Consider the following 19,321-nt stretch of genomic DNA (forward strand, 5'->3'; position numbering starts at 1 on the left):
ACAGGTTTTAATACAAGGGCTGGGTTTTAATAGATCATCTTGTATGGCAGCTAGATGCTATAGGCATCCGATATCGACGATTCCGACATATGAGTAGCTTCTTGGGGAGAAAAGGACGTGTCCACAAAGTTTAGGTCGATATCTCTAAACCTGAGAGAATAGTTCGCGTATATACAGACAGACGGACAAACGGGCAGGACGGACATGCTGATGATTTATACATATATATATGTTATAGGGTCTCTGGTAGGTAGAGAAATGCATGACCTCGACCTAGGAGACCCATTGTCATACCACCTGGAATAAAATCCACTCACTTTAGAGACTCCGCTCTGCAGCACCTCGTGCCTGCTTGTTGAGCAAGTCAGGGTTTGACTCCACCGAGATTCAGCTATAGAGTGGGTGTTACAAATATCGTGGCAAACTTAATACACCCTGTATTTTCCAGTCAAACTGATAGCATTTGTGTTGCAAACTTGAGCTAACATGTCTTCTAACGCTTGCTTAGTTGTGATGCGGTTTTATTTGGTGACGGGATTTTCCGCGACAAATAACAGTTTTGCAACTCTATAGTTTCAAGCTGCATCCGCTGATTACTCTTTTTATAAACAAATATTTATGTATAATATTTCAACTCTTAAATTTTGAAAACTAATAGAAAATGTTTGTATATTTATTTTGACAGTAATTTGTCATTTGAGCCATTTATTGATACTTTACATTTACAGACAAGCTTCGTTCGAGTAAATGCAGAAGATATCTTACAGAGTAGATCAGTCAAAGTTTTGAAAAAAAGCGAAAACTTTAAGTTATGGTTCAGTTCATTTAAAGGCTTCGTTCGACTACCTAATCATTATTGTCATCATTGACAAAGGGCATGTCTGAAATCCGAGTAACAAAATTGTCAGTAGAACTACTAATCCAAACTCTACCTAATTAAGATGCATTAATTGTATCAATATACTTTCTAACTACCTTGTCCCACATAGGGAAACAGATACAAAATTGTTGAAAAGTAAAACGCTTTCCTGTCACTACAAATATATTTTTCCAAAAACAACTCAACAAATCATTTAAACTAAACAAAATTATAAAGTCATCTATAAGAGTCGTATCCAAGCTATATATCTACATATGCACTAGCAGATTAGTTGCAGTCACCTTTTATCGCCTTCGCTTTATGTTAACCAGAATTAATTGTATGTGTCTCTTTCGTTTGTCAACAGTAGCCGTCAGTTATTTTTTTGATATTCACGCATCTTCATTAATTAGGAATCTAAAATATTTGCCATCTGATTTATGGGGTTTCCCAGGTTCTTTTCTTCATTTCGGTCATATTTTATTGTGGTTTTGGTATTTTATCGCTTCTGGTTTTGACAAACGGGTTTTGACACAATCTTTTTGTATAGTCACTCTTGCTTTAGTCGCTTGTGTTGCTTCCAAAAGTAGGTCAAAGTGTTATTAAAACACATTAAAAGCTTATATCATGACTAATTGTGAGCAGTATGAGTGAACAATGACTTTTAAAGGTGTTAAAGGCAATCAACTTCTTAAAAAGATAATAGTAGCCGGCAGAAGATATGGTTATCATTGAATAAAATTCTGCATAATATTTGCGCGATCACCTAAAACGAATCGAGATAGATATGGAGTTATGAATATATAAAATATCAGGATGACGAGACGACTTGAATTCTGAATTTCTGTCTGTATGTCCGCTATAATATCCAAATTCGCTGGTCTCCCTAACTGCTCTATGAAAATATGTGAATTCGGATTATAACTTCGCCCACTCCCCCTATAACAGTTTTGTTCAAAACTACTTCTCATTCTCATTTCTGTTATTATTTTGGTTATGAAACGGCTCGCTAAATTTTCGGTAAAAATAACTTCTGTTGAATATCGAGAGATTCTTTCAAACAAAACCTAGACCAGGTTGATATATTCGCTTTGGTGGGCGTATTAGGAAGCTGTGCAGGTTATGAAAATGGATATTTGTAGAAGGAAATAAAGTTCATTGACCGGTATGGTTTTCATCAGTATATTTAGGACGATAATAAATTCATATTTGTATTAAATTAGATAGAAATATTGAGGTGACGGTATTTGCGGATTGAAAAACAGAAAAACTTAGGTAATGATTAAAAATTATTAAGTTATCTACTTTAAAATTTCCGACAAAAAAATCACTTATATAATCGTTAATAATGATTGTACTCTTATAAAAACATAGTCGCATATCTACATACATATATGTACACATGAGATTAATCGTGTAATAAGAGAAGTGGTAAACAATTTGATGACTAATTTTTGTGTAATTAATTCCGAATTTGCATGTTTTGACCAAATACAGTTAAATACGTGAAAGACATACAATTATTTAGTCACTATGTACCATATACATATATACAACATGTATATCTCTAGCTTATACATACATCTTTAATGATGCGTCAGATATGCAAAGTGACAAACATAATTATGTACATGTACTTGTATATGTGCATATGTACAAATGTGCTTTATACATATACATACATATCTACAAGTGGTATAAATGTAGATGGTAGCAGTGACAATTATGATAGCATAGCGATAGTTTTTCAAAGACAGTACGGGTATACATTTATATAAATACCTTTTTATACTTACATATGTGCATGTAATCACTACATAGGTATATGTCTGCACTTATGTACGCTCGATATTTTGACATAGCAGGCAATTTTTAGCACGAAAAACGATGCGAGAGTGAAAGTAGCTGTAGGATGAATATCAGATTTGCGCGTGATGGTCATTTTAACTCGCATGACATTTATGTTACACGCCAACATTTTAATAGCACATAGCAATTGTTGCAATGCTACATTAAATGTATAGATGTGATTATAATCATAAAAATTTTATAACAAATCAAGATATTATTCAATTTCATTATATAATATTGTAATCGTAACATTGTTGGAGGAACTGGCTAAGCTGGGGAGCAGATTTAAAGGCAATTAATAGCACTAAACACACCTAAAACTCTCACTGATTTCTATACCAGCTGTTCAAACAAATAAACAGCATTTGATCTGAAACTTTGTACTAGAGTATAGCGCATTGATGGCTCTTCTCACACTTTCATCCACATTGTGCTTCCACAGCAGTTTGCTGTCCAAGACTACCCAAAGAAACTAAGTGTGGCCTTTGGGAGAAAGTTGTGTCTTAACTAGACAGATATAACTTTATTTAATGACTTTCAATAGTAGATTTTAATTCTCATAAATCACCGCTAATTTTACCATCCCACAATTAGATTCATCATATACCGTTATAAATATATATGGTAAGTGAACAGTAATTTACTTCGTTTTATTTCTATTATTTAAGTGAAGATGTTGACACTGCTTTATAGGTAGCCGAAATTATGTAAAACTTCGTGATCATGACACTAAGTAACAACCGAACCTTTATAATAAAGTGGTAGATAGAGATAAAGAAATGCCCTACTCTTCTCTTGACGGGATCAGTTAGGTTTGACGGACGTTTAGAAATTGATACAACTGGAAAGGACAGTTTGAAGTCCTACCAAAAATATATATGAACGGAAAACAAAACAGTGCTTTGGAGTCATGTCAACCCAAACATGGCTTATTAAATTTTATTATCATTTATTTGGGGTTCAAATTATCTTGTGGAGGCACAAATAGTTAGCTCTCATAATATATTAGTCGCGAACCAATCGAAATTAATTCAGCTGAACCAAGAAATCAATATACCAACTAGGTTGGAGCAAGACACGAATATGTATATCTGTTCCCAACCTGGGACCGTAGATCGGACGACAAAGCTATGCGTTGGGTTTTAGTTAGACTTTTTTTGTAATATTTTTAAAAGTCATAAGCTTAGATGACAGTCCATCGCCCAGACTCTATTGTGTCTGCTTGGCTGAGTTGTTGAAAATTTCACCAGCCAAATTCGTGACACTATCTGAAGACGTAGCTTTTTTTTCCAATTATTTGTAAGGTCATAAAAACCATAAACAGCTTATTTTATTTAATTTTACAAACAACCTGCCGATAAAATACGATTTTTATTGCCCTTTGTGAGTATTAACATGATTTATTTTTATTTAAACTTAAAATACATATATAAAATGCAGAAAATTTTGAAAGCTATTTAATGTCAGCCTTACGCATTTTATCACCTTGCTCTAAAATCAGATGAAATAGAAAAAATGTATGAGCCATCTAACTATGTATTTACCCACCATTAATTCGTTTAACCAACAACTCATCAAATTTATCACACTTTTAACTGCTGAAGGCAATTGATTTTGAAATTTAAAAAACGTTAACTTCGGTTGCATCGGAGCTTGATACCCTTCACAAATAACGAAGTTACCATACAAGGACTTGATTGCGATCGTTCAGTTTGTATGATAGCTATATGATATAGTAGTCCGATATAGAGAATTTTTTCAGATATTCTAGCATTGTTATAGAAAATAATCTATACCAAATTTCGTAAAGTTATCCCGGCAAATACAAAAACTTTCCATACCAGGACTTGATTCCGATCGTTCAGTTTGTATCGCAGATATAGGCTATAGTAAACCGATCAGAACAATTTCCTTGGAGAGTGCACCGTAGCTTTGAGCAATAATACATGCCAAGTTTCGTGGAGATACTGAGGGACTAGTTCGTGTATATACAGGCAGACCGACGGATGGACATGGCTACATCGACTCAGTTCATCATGCTGATCATTTAGATATATATTTTTTTGGGTCTCCGACGTTTCCTTTTGGGTGTTACAAACATCGTGGCAAACTTAACGGGGTATATTTAGGGTATAAAAACTTGTGAAGGACAAATGTCGGAAGGTGCAAATGAGTGAGATCGCTATCGCCATCGTCATCAACGAATGCATGTCAAATGAAATATTCAAGTATACAGCTGCATAAGTAAACTGAGATGAGCCAGTTTAGCTAAGCGCCAAAAAATGTGTAAATTTAAATGGAATGATTAAGTCGCTGAGATGAAATTGACATGCTCTTTTATTTTTCATTGAGTAATAGGCTGTTGAAATATTTCAAAATTGTATAATTTTTTGGGAAACTAAGGTGAATACGTATATTAGTGGTGGGACGTGCCTAAAAGATTAGGTTGATAATTGTAAGGTTTTAGTTAAAAAAATAATAAAAATAAAACACAATTTGTTAATTTACAATATGGTGCAATATAGCTAATTTTATGGCCTCAACTATCAGCCATCTCATTCGATATCCAAATTGATTTTACATCCAATAATATTATTTATGGCCATAAGTAGACGAGCATCAGACTTTTATGTAGTTGCATATTTGTAGTAATAACTTTATACATAATTCTTTGTGAGTTAATTAAGCGATAAAAGACTGCAAAGTAGTAAAGAACGAAGCCATAAACCTAGCAAATTGTAAAGGAAGCGACAAGTTTATGGGTGAGTTGCATTGAACAATATTTTTTATTGTTCCTTTTCATTGCTCTTTTATTATATTTTTAATTTTTTTTATCTACATTTGCTCGTCGTCGAATTAATTAAATGTCGCGTATACGCCATGACGAATACATTGTTGTGCGCATTTCTGCATTTTTTTAGAATGCGCATGTGAATATACATGTGTGTATGTATGCATGTATGAGATCAAAGCTTGCATTTCGCTTGAGCAGCTTTATTTAAATGCAAATTTAGCACTTGTATGATCTTAACAAGGTGATAGGTATAATACAAGTATTTCTTTTAAACTTCCACTTCTTTGTTCAAAAATATATGTGATATCGGGTTGGTACACAATGAATAACTTATAAAGCAAAGTATGAGCATTTATTATTGATGATGCGTTATTACTGGCTTAACCTTGGCAATAAGGTATTTATTAGGTATTAATAAGGCCTATACAAAAAAAATTAAATTAGAAGCCTGTATCAATAACTTTTAATGGGTGCTGCAAAATGACCTCCTACAAAACATCTACCATAAGTTTCGTAAAAAGCAAAAGATGAGTCCTAAAAACTCGTTGTTTCAAATAAAACGGCTGATTATTTTCAACAGTTATTGTACAAACGATCAACGGCTTCATTTGGCTTGATTTATGAAATACCGGGATTTGTTCTCATAAAGCTCTCAGATGGTGCCATAAACTTCTTCCAAATATAATTTCCAATATCTATAAATTTTTTAATTAAAAAGATGTTTTCTCTTTAAGAACTTTTCTATCAGTATTTAAGATTTAATATCTTTTATGCGATCGGATGCTCATCAATTACGTTAACATTATAACGACATCAGCGATTTTTTACGCCGATTCATTACCGAAATGATAAAACGCTCGATTTCTTCAAGTGAACATGCATCAAAAAGACGAGACAAGAGAGACTAGATTAATATTTTTGCAAATAAAATCATCATGACAGTACTTTTTGACGTCTGTATAGTGTCATCCCTACGGCATACAACTATTTTCTGCTTTCAAGTCTGAAAAACGCTTTAATAAAAGAGAGATTTGATGTGTTCTCCACATAGCAAAAGCTTCCAATTCCGTACTTCATTAGGTTTGGAACTGATTTCAAATACAATTTGACCAATTAATATGTATACTCCTAAAAAAATCACTCAATTTTGAAACCCTACTTGTGTAAATTTTATTTTATTTTTAAACTCTGGTTAATTATCTTGACAATATAAGTGCACGTCAGTAAAAAAATATTTGGCTGTTTACCGCAACAATTGAGTTATTACTTTCCTTATCCACAATTCCATTTCCTTATTGCTTAGAGTTCAAATCCAACTAGCATAGTTCATCGCAGGGAACATCTGTGTGCATTTTAAATTAATCGTATTTTTTAACTTGTATGCTTTTTGGGTGCTAAATATCATCATCATCTTTACTGCTTACAAAGGGGCTAAACGAGTATTCATTATTTTTTAATGACGCCTTAATTTAATAGCTAAGCTTAACACTGATTCTATTAGTTTGTCTATTAGTTTGTATTTAAGTATTGTATTAATGGCTTAAACGACACAAGTATTTGTACACAGCTGTCTCAAAGTCTACAAATAAGACTTAGCATACAATTTTATTTTTAACACATTCAACGAAACAATAAAACTTTCATAAAAAGTGCGAATGTTTGCTATTGTTTCAGATCCCACTTTCTAGACTTTAACTGTTCAAAAAGTTGGTTAAAACCTACGATTAGAGAGAATGTGAGAGAGAGAGAGGAGAGATCTATCATATACTAAAACCTAAAATCCCGTTACAGCCGGTCAAACATAATAAATCAGTAGAAGAGGGCAACCTAATACTGTAGACACACTGTATCACAATTTGACACACTGTATCACAATTGGATTACATTGCAGTTTAATGGTCTGAAGGTTCACAAAACCTCAACAATGTTTCGTCCTGGCGCTTAAGTCGCTATTAACTATTCTAGTTTCGATATTGCAGAGAATGTTCTAAGGAATTAACCTCTAAATCAACATCATCGTTGATAAGAATATAGTTATCTCTTTCCATACAAAAAACTTAAATTAAATGTCACCTTAATGTAAATGCAGATAATTAACTGTTTTGACAGTGTAGTGCCATACAAGTTATACAGAGGAGAATATTGATGGTGTTACTCGAATTTCTCTAGGCATCTCGAATTCTACATTAATTAGTGGAGGATTTTGCGCACAGGTAGAAAAAGTGTTTATTGTTCTCTGTATCTGTAATATTCTATCTTCGATCAATATTTTGTATAAGATCATATATATATCTACCATATAAAACATTTATTTTGGGGGACCTTCTTGATATTAGAAACGGTTCCGTTGCAAGCAAGAATCAGCAGGTGTGATTATTAAATTGTACAAATGAAACTGCAAAAGATTGATCAACAATATCATTGAGTTCAAAGAACAACAATCCGTTGTTGCGGCGATTCGGGCATGTTGGTAAATATTTTAGTTTAAATATTCTCAATGAAATATCTGGTGTCTGTGGCAGCGGAGGAGAGAAGTTTTTAAGTAAATTATATAAGTTGAAGAGAACTTTGCTGTTACATATGCTTTGAATTCTCGAAATAGGAAACGATTGACAGTCAGCTAATGACACAGGTGATTAAGTGGCAATGAGGAATGGCAAAAGGACTGAATCGCAAAACTAATAATTTTTTTAAATTAATGATTTGCTAGTAAGAAAGAAATCATTAATCATTTTTTGAGAACTTTGTTCTTTGATAAATTAATTGCTCAACTACAAGAACATATTAAGGTCAAGTTTGAAGATCTACATATACATAGTATGTACAATATTCTCAGTAACAACAACATTAAGTGCAAATAATATACTAAAACTTCTTTCACTGTGAATAATATGGAATTTCTTAATAGACCATGTTTGCCTCAAACCGCTTTTTGCTCGCATTTGTTTTATTTTATATAATTGTAGCATGGTTAAAGTTACTAACCTCACCTCTTTTCAAGTTCGACTGCTCGTTAAGCAATTGTGGTGCAGATTCTACAATGCCGCACTTTGAGCAATAATTTTATGTAATCACCTACATATATCTACGCATGTATGTAGTGATCTACATATATATGTATAAGTTGGTGTCAGTACATGGATATGTATCTAACAACCCTACAGGAAAACGCAAACTGGTCGAAAAAATATTTACAAAAACAATGTTATGACCAAAATCTAACTAGTCGTAAAAGAATCAGATTAATGCCAATTGTTTTAGAAAATTGAAAGTTGGCTTATAACTGACATTACCGCACGTTTTCAGTAAAACACACAGAGAACAAACAAAATGAATTGTATTGTATTTTACTATTTTAACTAGTTGTTTTGCTGCAGTAAATATGTGTGGGTATAGGATCATATGTATGTAACTATCCTGCATGAAAACGCGAACTAGTCAGTAACTACAACAATTGTAGCAAATACATACCAAGTTTCTTTACGAGAAGTCAATAGGTACACCCCGCAGGGTGAATATAAGTGTAAATGTAAGGTTGGAGGAGAAGTTTTCTGCATGGAGCTCTCCGTCAAGCTTAGTTTTAGGCAACCATTTCAATGCAGTGGCTTTCAGGCAAAAGTGGCTACTATAAAGGCAGCAGTAGTTGTACTGTTCCGTAATGCAACTTTTTCCAGGGAAGTGAGCATTCACTGCAAAACTGATGAGCTCGCAGCTCGCTCATCCCAGTTGTCCCACTTATGTACATCGGGATGGAAACGAGCTGGATACCTATGCTCCGCCTATATTCTAGCGCTCTTGGCTTCGCGTGGGCTTAGCAGGCATTGGTAACCAATTATGGTATTTAGGTCCTGTCTGACTTCGAAATCCTTCTGGCATAGTGTGGAACGCAAGTTGTTATTGGACATTGTCCAATAAGCATCAATGCGATAAGACTAAATACAATATCTTCTTACGCAAATTGTCAAAGTTGTATGCAGGAAGGTGAGGTTGAAGTATCCAAGCACTTTCTTCTCCATTATCCAGCTTTTGCAAAGCTCTCGGCAGTCATACTTTTGTGTAATAGTTCTTCATGAACGATTTGTGGATTTTCTTTGCACCAGCGTACTGGGCTGTCCAAGTGGGTTCCCTGTGGGTGATTTTAACAGAATCTGTCTGTTGACCTAACCTAACCTACTAGTTTGTAAAAACATACAAATATTCTTTATATAATATAGACAGCTTAGCATTACCTGGGCTGAACTGGTCTACTCCATAGACGTAATTTCGTATTAAAAGAACTCCAACAATACAAGACTACCGAAATTGTAGAGAGTGTTTAGAAACCACCCAAAGTTAATTTAATAATTCCATAATAGCTATTTCTAGAAAGATGAATCGAACAATCGATAATTACACGTATGTGAATATCTTAAACGATACTTTGAAATATTAAGGAATAACTCAGAATAACACATTACATTTTTTATTAGACTGCACGGTGATTCCTCAGTTAATTTCATGGTAGAAAGCGCATTTTGGTACTTCATACAACAGAATCGAGATAATTTAGTATGAGTGAATGTTCCTACAGAGAATACAATGGAGAATTATAGGAGAGGCAAAATTTACTGAGAGCACAAAAATCTGCACAATATCAAGCAAAATAAAGTTGTATTTATGAAATAATAACTAATAATAAAAATATATCTAATAAATAAAAATCAGACAAATGATTTGAGTTAGATAAAATACCTGCTTGGAGCAAATGGTTTTAGTTTTCGCTTATAAGCCATTTTATATGCGTGTATGTCTACTGTTAGGTGGCTTGAATTTAGCGCGCTAATTTCCACCGGTTTACCTTAACTTGCTTGCCAGAGGCAGTTGCTTTTTTGTTGCTGCTCTGTGCTTTATTATTGCAACAAAAATCTACTTTAATTAATTTATTAAAAAATATGTTTAGCAAGTCTAAAATGTGCACCCGAGTTCAAGGCGTCAGATCGTGTTTGCACTCTCGCTTTCGTAATTAGCTTTTATGGATTTCTATGTACCAGTCTCACTGATATACAAATTTATAAAAGTTAAAAACATAAATGGACTTTACTTTAAGCATATCTTTAGATTTATACCTTGGACATGATTACTTGTATCTTGAGCATTTCTATGTTTATTATTTTTATAAAAGTCAAGTGATATGAAATGGTTTATACCCACCCGGAATGTAATGAAAGGAGTTGACTAAACTATTCATATAACATAGATACAGAGTCACTTACGAATAACCGGAATAACAGACAAGGGGTTTTCCAGACAAAATCCTTAAATAGCAATTGTTCAGGGAAGGAAACCGAGTTGTAAGCTTGAACTCTTCGAGCTACCCACTGCATGTCAATCATCAAGAAAAGGTGAAAAGCTTCAGGCCCAAACAATTGGAACAAAGCATGTCACAATAACGAAACCCTCGCGCCTAGTGAAACGCTTTACATCTTGAAGTTAGCTGCTAAAGACCAAAGTAACTTCAAACATGCAGGCCTTCCAACATATTATATATCTTCGCTAACGTAAATAAACTAACAAGTATAGAAAACATGAGGAAAAATATAAGTGATACATATAAACATTAGATATACACTAAACTCAAACATTTATGCTGTGATTATAGCACATAATTTATTATGTAACAGTAGTCCCATATTGAGGACTAAGTCCCAACCGAGGAAATATGGTACTAAACTGATCTATTTTGAAATTAAAGAGTGAAAAATCTTGTGCTTAAATATAATTTTTTAATAAGCAGGAAAGGGCTAAGTGCGGGTGTAACCGAACCACTTCATACAGAAAATTTGGTTGAAATTGGTCAGGTGATTCCTGAGATATAGGATTTCCCTTAAAGGTTGGCGGTTCCACGCTCTTGTACAATTATTACACTATAAAGCTGTCTTCTATAAAGCGCTATTCTATAAAGCTCTTTCCATCTTGGTTGTGGATTAATCATGGCGCATTTATTCAGTGAGTTATCGCATTTTGAGTAGTTTCAAACATAACCGTTATATGGGGAGCGGTCGTTGTTATTTTCTGATCTTAACATTTTTCACAGTGTATGAAGAATTACTAAAGGGACTTCTTGTCAGCAAATTTGATTGATTTAGCTTTAGCGATTTCGAAGATATATACATTAAACCATTTAGGGGGCGGGGCCACGTCCACTTTTAAACAATTTTTAGCGGCCAGGTGCCTCTTGTTACTGCAATCCCCTGTACCAAATTACAGGTTTGTACTTATGCTAATTTCGTGCTTAGTTATAACAATTTATAGATTTTCGTTTACAGGCGTTTTGTGCTAGTCGCTAAGGATTAAGACGGAGTCAAAACCGACAGCTACTTCTCAAGCTGGAGTCATCTGAAACAAAAGGAGTAAATAAGCTGTTTTTTTTTTTTTAAAGAAGCAAAATACATCGTAAAACAACCACTGAAGCTATAAGGCCATCCTCTTTATGACCCAAAAACGAGGGAAAAGAAAAGTGGTTGAAAGGTGACAATCGGGAATTTACTTTCGTGAATGTTTTATTTCTCTTTCGTGTACGGTCATGCAAAAGTATTTGAGTTACATAAAAGGGAACTTAAGATGTCATGTAAGATACCTATGTAAGAGCACACGCAGATGTTAAACCACTAATTTTTTTCGTGTAAAAAAGCGAATGAAGATGCCAATGTCTCTCTTGCGATTTCCATTTCACTTCCTGTAGTTGCCCATAAACTGAAATACATACATGCTTACGTTTATAACAAAGTCATTCAGAAATGCTTAAACCAAAGCCATTACAACAACACGATTACTTCGCAATTTCCAAACTAATTTAGTGCGCTGAGCGAAATAAATTATACGCAGAGGCTTTATATAAATCGTTTCAGTCAACATTAACACGCCTATATAATGTATATAACATATAGCAACATACATACATATATTCGTGGTACTGTTAAATTTGTTTCAGCCGAATGCGTCACATTCGCCCAACTTTATGGATTAGGGTCATAATATGGGAGCATCAGCAAGCTTTTGTTGGTCACTCGCTCACCAATTACCGCAGCATCATTAGTCACTCGGCTAAAAGCGGCAATATAAGATGTTTAACAACAACAAAATATGCAAAGTTTTTGTATAATAATATTGAATGGCATTTTACTTATGGTTTTTCAAGCTACATCCATTGCCGAAGAAGCCACAGTGCCCTGTTGGTCGAGCACTCTATTATTAGCGCATACAAAAGAGTTAAGTAAAAAATGCGGAAAATGTGAACAACTCGAGATAAATTGGTTTAAAGTGATTCACTTTTGTGTTTATTATTTGTTTTGTTTTTTTCTTCTTTTTGTGTTTTGAATGTTTATATGATGAATTGAACTTTTGTGGCACAACAAAAGGTGACACGGGTTGGTGAGTGGTTGGCGATGTAAAGAGCTAAATATAATAGACAACAGCTTCAAGAGAAGAATACATTTTTTTGACCGTTTGACATACATTTTTTTAAAAACAAAATTACTACTACTACTATATTAAATGCAGCTGCAGTCGAACTTACGCGCAAACATTACCTTACTATGCTAAAGTTTAGTGTATTTTCTAACAATTCTGATTTCTACTTCCGCTTGTTAGGTTTTACGTTCGAATACCGGGCGTAGCAAAATTATATATAATATATAAGAAAAAGTTTGTTATAGTGGCGTTTAGTCTTCGGCAAATATTCCACAAATATTCCATTCTTAACCACTAGATAAAGATTTAAAATAACTTACGTTATAAGGAGATATAAACTTGATCTTCATGTATTTCGTATTCAATATTATGAAGCCACTTTTCAAATATTCAGTCAAAACGACATTCAAAGTACTTTAAAAATATCCGAAAGAATTGCAACTGTTTCCATAGAAATGTTACAAATAAGACTGCATAAATTTAAAAAAAAATTACTTCTTCTTCTTCTAATTTGTCGCTACAATTTTTATAATGATTGATATTTTTCTTCAAAATAAACCTCAGCCTCAACGAGCAGCAACTGTTCTCATGTTCGATTGTGGACTAGTGTGCCACGACATATTCAACATGTTGCTTTGATATATTTTCCTTTGATAAATCTAGAATAATTGTGAGGTAATCGTAACTGATTTTTTGGCGTTTTTGATGTATTCGACTTCTACTGGGATTATGTCTTCGGCCCTCAAACAGAATAGAGAAAACCGTTTATGATTACTTGTAGTTCTTCGCCTGGAGCAAAGTGAAACCAATGGAAAATTACTTTTTTACTAATTATTTACAAATTTGTTTATTGGGCTAATATAAACTTCCAGAAAATAGTGATCTACGCGGTATGTTCAAAGGAAACGGTAAATTTTGAATTTTTTTGAAAAGTACTTATTTCTTGATCAATATCTATTGTGTTCCCTTCAAAGTAATCCCCGTCGGATATAGAACACTTGTGCCATCGCTTTTTCCAATCCTCGAATCACTTCTGAAATGCTCTTTTCGGTATGGCCATCAGCTCTTTCTTCGCTTCTAACTTGATCTCATCAATTGTGGCAAAACGCTTTCCTTTCATTGGTCTCTTCAGTTTTGGGAATAGAAAAAAGTCGCAATCACCAGTTATGTCCCTTTTGAGCAAACTCGGATCGTTGTTGATGTCATTTAACAACTTCTGAGTGATACTAATGCGACATTGTTTTTGCTCAAAATTTTGCAATTTTGGAACAAACTTCGCTGCCACACATTTCATACCCAAAACATTCGAGAAAATTAAATGGCATGAGGCGATTGATATGTCAACATCCTCTGCAACTTACCTAATAGTGATTCGACAATTTTCAAGAACAATTTTTTTTCACTGTTTCGATGTTTTCTTCGCTTGTTGACGTAGTCGCACCTTTAGGATGCTCATCGTCATCAACATCTTCTCGGCCTTTTGTGAAGTGCTTGTACCACTTATGAACAAAGTGGACTCACCGAATGCCACAGTCAACATTTCATTTGATACATTTCAATGATAAACATATGTGTCCGATTATAATAAAAACAAAATATCAAAAATCACATTTTCCTTTGAACACACCTCGTATATCAGAATTCTCTCTAAACTGAAGACAAAATGGCATTATTTTTTAACAACCTTCACAAGTAGATTTTATTATATGTGGTAATAATAGTAACTCTATTAGGTTCTATGAAGCGTTTGCTGAAACCAATGGCTATATATTTCGGTAAGCAGGTTAAGAAACTCACCGATTAACAGATAGATAATGAGAAGCTTTTTCATTGGAGAATTACACTCACACCACGTTAGACATTTTAAAAGATATAATGTATGAAGAAATGTAATTGCCGTATTACCTATTAAAGACAGAGCTTCTGCTCAGTTGGATATTGAATTGGAACTTAACTTCACCAGTAGAAGCACTTAAATGACACTTTTATTATAATATTTTACTTCACAGGTTATAGCCCATTAGCTATCGTTTTATAAATCCACACCTTTTCATAGGTCTCGACAAACTTTGTTATCACTAGTGTTTATTAAAGAGCAGCGGCACAAATTTCAATGAATTATTGTATCACATTTATAATCGCCAAATGTTTCTTCGTTGCACCATATATATAATATTATATTTTTATTCACACGCGAACTACAACAATTATCACGTCTATTAGCGACTGCTGTGCGGCTGCGCCTACAGTGCCGCGAAAAAGCGATCGCTCTCGGCTAGTTAAGAGCTCGCCCGCTCACTGCGGTTGAACTTGACCGATTTCTCATCGATTTTCAATTTGTCGATATTCACACATATGTATGTATGTATGTTTATAAAGATACTTGTGTGTTTAAGCAAATAGATAGGTATCAATACAAATTTCGTATTTTATCGGTTCAATTTCAATATTCATGCTTTGTATTGAAAATCGTTTGTGTTCGACAACGAGCATTTAACAAAGATGTGGTCGTGTTTTCTTTAATTTGCATATAATTTTAATTTTATGTACACAAATTGGTGAAAAGTACAATATATTTTATTTGTTATTGCAAAATTTCGGGTGCCTGATTTGTATTGGTATTTGAAATGATAGAAATCTAAATAATATCGGGTGATCAATTTAAAGGTTCACTACTTATTTAAAGGAAAAGAAAAACGGAAAATTCAAATTTAATAGGCTTTGTTTATTATCGTTCGAAAAGACATTCTTTGGCATTTATTTTTTGAAGATTATCTCTTGCAAATGTTGGCCGTGGCTACGTCTCAGATGGTCCATCCGTTGAGTCTAATTTTCCATGACTCGTTCGAACATTTCGACTGGTAACTAGCGAATGACACGCGTGATGTTTTACTCTAAGGCCTCAATCAAAGTGAGATTATTCGCATAGATTTTAGACTTTACACATCCCCACATGAAAAAGGCTAAGGGTGTGATATCACCGTGTTCTTCGAATAAATACATTGATTGATGCGATGTGTCTTGTTGAAACCAAATGTCGCCGAGACCACGAGCTTCAATTTCAGGATTCAAATACCAACCAAAGATATTGTTGTCATTTACAAGAAATACAACAAGAACTATGAAAATTCCCTAGAAGTGGCAACCAAAACTCTATTTGACATTTTAGAAACCAAAAACGAAATAACAGCTCTGTTGCTGCCATATATTTAATGTGTCTTATGTAGTACTTATTTTGTTACTCTGTATATTCCTTCATGAAATTATTTTCAATTAGATTTAACTTTTTTTTCTTTCAAAAGATCGCAAGATCACCGTTGGAGAAGACAAGTCTAATATAAAAATAACCGCATGCCAAAAATTATATTTAATTGAACAAGTAAGGAAAGGCTAAAATCGGGTGTAACACAACATTTTATACACTCGCAAGGTAAACGGATATATGGGATTTTCGTATATATGTATTTTAATTAAAAGTAGGAATTATTGCATTCGTTATTTACAATTACAGGCAAGAAGATGCCTTGCTATTAGAAAGAGATTCTTTCTGAATTTCAATAAGATTGCTTATTCGAAAATATTAATGTCAGGTACACGGGGGCTAAATGAGGTATTGATCCGATTTTATTCATCACAAGGGCATGCTGTCATCACAAAAATATTCTCCCCGAATTTCAATGATAGAAATCACAGGTTGACCGATATGTTCGGTAATGCTAGGTATTTGGTGTCTGGGTCCTTGAAAAGTTATAGCCCGATTTTGACAATTTTTGGGCAAAAGATTAAATACCTAATGCTTGCGAAAAGTTTTATCCCCATACATTCATTTGTGTTTTTATACTGGAAGTGAAAGAATCGAATGGAATTTAAAATTATGTTATATGGGAAGTAGGCGTGGTTGTTGTTTGAATTCGACCATTTTCACAGTGTATGATAGGAATAGTTGGTTATATTTCATTGAAACTGGTCCTGAAATATAGTATTACAGCAAAAGGTGAGCAATGCCACGCCTATTGTCCAATATTTATGTTGTAAAAAGTGGGCGGGCCCCGCCCCTTAATAAGTTTAATGCACATATTTCCTTAACCATTCAAGCTATAATAACCAAATTCGCTCAGGATAAATATTTTTATCATCCCTACCCACCTTGGGTCTCTCAAATAACGGTTTTGCTAAAAACTACTAAAAGTGCTATTATCTAACATATGTATATCTAAATGCGCCAGAGACATAAATTTTTACACTCGATATGGCTGCTTTATAGGAGCCAGTGACAAATTTGGACGATGGGAGTGGCACTGCCCATATTTACATATTTAGGTGAAAAGCCATATCTCGGGACCTACTTCACCGACGTCAACCAAATTCGGTACATTATATTATTCTGATATTTCTACATTACAGTACGATAATATGCGAAATCTGACAAAAACCACGCCTACTTTTCCTATAACACAATTTTAAATTCCATTTGAGTCATTCACTCCCCAATATACAATACAAACCAAGAACCGATCAATGGATCCAGATAAAACTTTGCACGAATAGTGCCTTGTGGTGTGCCACCTTATAATCAAAAATTTACCACATCGCAATAAAACTGTTGAAGCACCCAGATATCGAATATGTGGACCCCAGTTCTTATTGTGAACTTTTTATTGAAAATATCGGCAATATTCGAGCTATCTAATGAAATTGAAAGAGCATGTTTTCTAATAACAATGTATCGTTGTGCATGAGGTATTTCCCCAGCTTTGATCCTGGCAAGTTGCTGGAGTATGAAATGTTCGGTTACACCCAAAGTTAGCTCTTCCTTACTTGTTTTATATTTTAAGTTTTTTCATACAGTAGCACATATATACATAAGTACATTAAATTACAAATTACATTAATAAATACATATGTATCTATCTTTCCAAATTAACACAACAAATACAAACTGATCACGAACGGCGGTTTTACCCGACGAGTAGCAAACAATTATTCATACATGCGTTTTCGACAAAAAGCTAACTGGTTTGCTACAAATCTAATCAAAAAAAAAAAATACAACACTAACTTTAATTGCAACAACACCAAAATTACTGGAGTAACTGTTAACCCGGTTACGGTTCAACACCAAGCCAAAGCCGAATCAAATCTTAGCAGCGTGCAGAATACATTTTAACCGATATGCATTTGTTTTTAAAAAATTTGTGTAGCACGGCACGCGGCCAATGTGAAACTCTACAAATACTAAATAATAATAATAGTAAGACAGGGTAACAACCCCATCGCACCTGAGTATGCAAAACAACAAAAACTATATTGAAATAAATGTATATCTTTCCATTGCAACTCTACAAAATTGCGTATATAAGTATCTAAATGAGCAGCTGAAGAAACAAAAAAATATAATTAATTATTCGAAAAATGAATACCAAAAGATAATTAAATTTAATATTATAAATGGTTGGTAGGGATTTCATAACTAATTTTAAGTGTTAATAGCTTTGCTTTTAAATTTTTGCCTATTTAACAGAGATTTATTAGTTATAAAATCAAAAATTTGGGATAAAAGAATATTTTCAAAATCAAATCAAATTGGATAGAAATAATGAATTGTTCAGAAAATTGCTTTTTACGCTTAATTTGGACTAACAAAAAGCGCGTACCAAATGTAATTAAACATTTTTTTCCATACAAGCACTTGATTCCGATTGTTCAGTTTGTATGGCAGCTATATGCTATAGTCATCCGGTCTGAATAATTTCTTCGAGGATTACATTGTTGCCTCAAATAATAATCCGTGCCAAATTTCGTGAAGATACCTCGTCAAATGAAAGAGTTTCCCATACAAACACTTGATTCCGATTGCAGGCTAGCATAAAAACTGAGGGACTAGTTTGTATATATATATACAGACGGACAGACAGACAGACGGACATGGCTAAATCAACTCAGCTCATCATGCTGATCATTAATGTATATATTTTATAGGGTCTCCGACGTTTCCTTCTGGGTGTTACAAACTTCGTGGCAAACTTAATATACCCTGTTCAGGGTATAAAAAGTAGCATGGCGAAGTTGTCGTAACCACTAATTCTATAATAAATTATGTACTAAAAATGTGCGAGTCCACTCGGCAGTATTCCTTAAAATTAACAACACCCTCACAATAGCTGTAAAGGAAAACTCCAAATATACTAAAGACAGAACACTACCACACACTAACACAAGGCCACCAGAAAGCGTTGCCCACTGGCTATCTAAGAGCCCATAACTAGCTACGATGTACCTAAATAAGTACGTACATTTATTTTCTCGGAAAGATTAATTAGCAAGATCACATAATATAACTATCCAGAAGTGACAAAAAAATATAATAT

The 19,321-nt window shown here is 33.7% G+C and overlaps 1 protein-coding gene across 5 annotated transcripts in view; it reads right to left on the reverse strand.

Annotated features, from left to right (window-relative positions):
- mtg (mind the gap) overlaps window positions 1–19,321 on the reverse strand; it is a 44,709-nt gene that overhangs the window by 14,426 nt on the left and 10,962 nt on the right. Inside the window, exon 1 of one of the 5 annotated variants that reach the window (XM_070107731.1) lies at window positions 14,859–15,179. The exons of the other annotated variants lie outside the window; for them this stretch is intronic. The gene's annotated coding sequence lies outside the window, so the exon portion shown is untranslated. Of the gene's footprint in view, window positions 1–14,858; window positions 15,180–19,321 lie in introns of those variants that run through there. 5 annotated transcript variants of the gene reach the window in all.

The sequence above is a fragment of the Bactrocera oleae genome, chromosome 2 (genome assembly GCF_042242935.1).
Source record: "Bactrocera oleae isolate idBacOlea1 chromosome 2, idBacOlea1, whole genome shotgun sequence".
Lineage (NCBI taxonomy): Eukaryota > Metazoa > Arthropoda > Insecta > Diptera > Tephritidae > Bactrocera > Bactrocera oleae.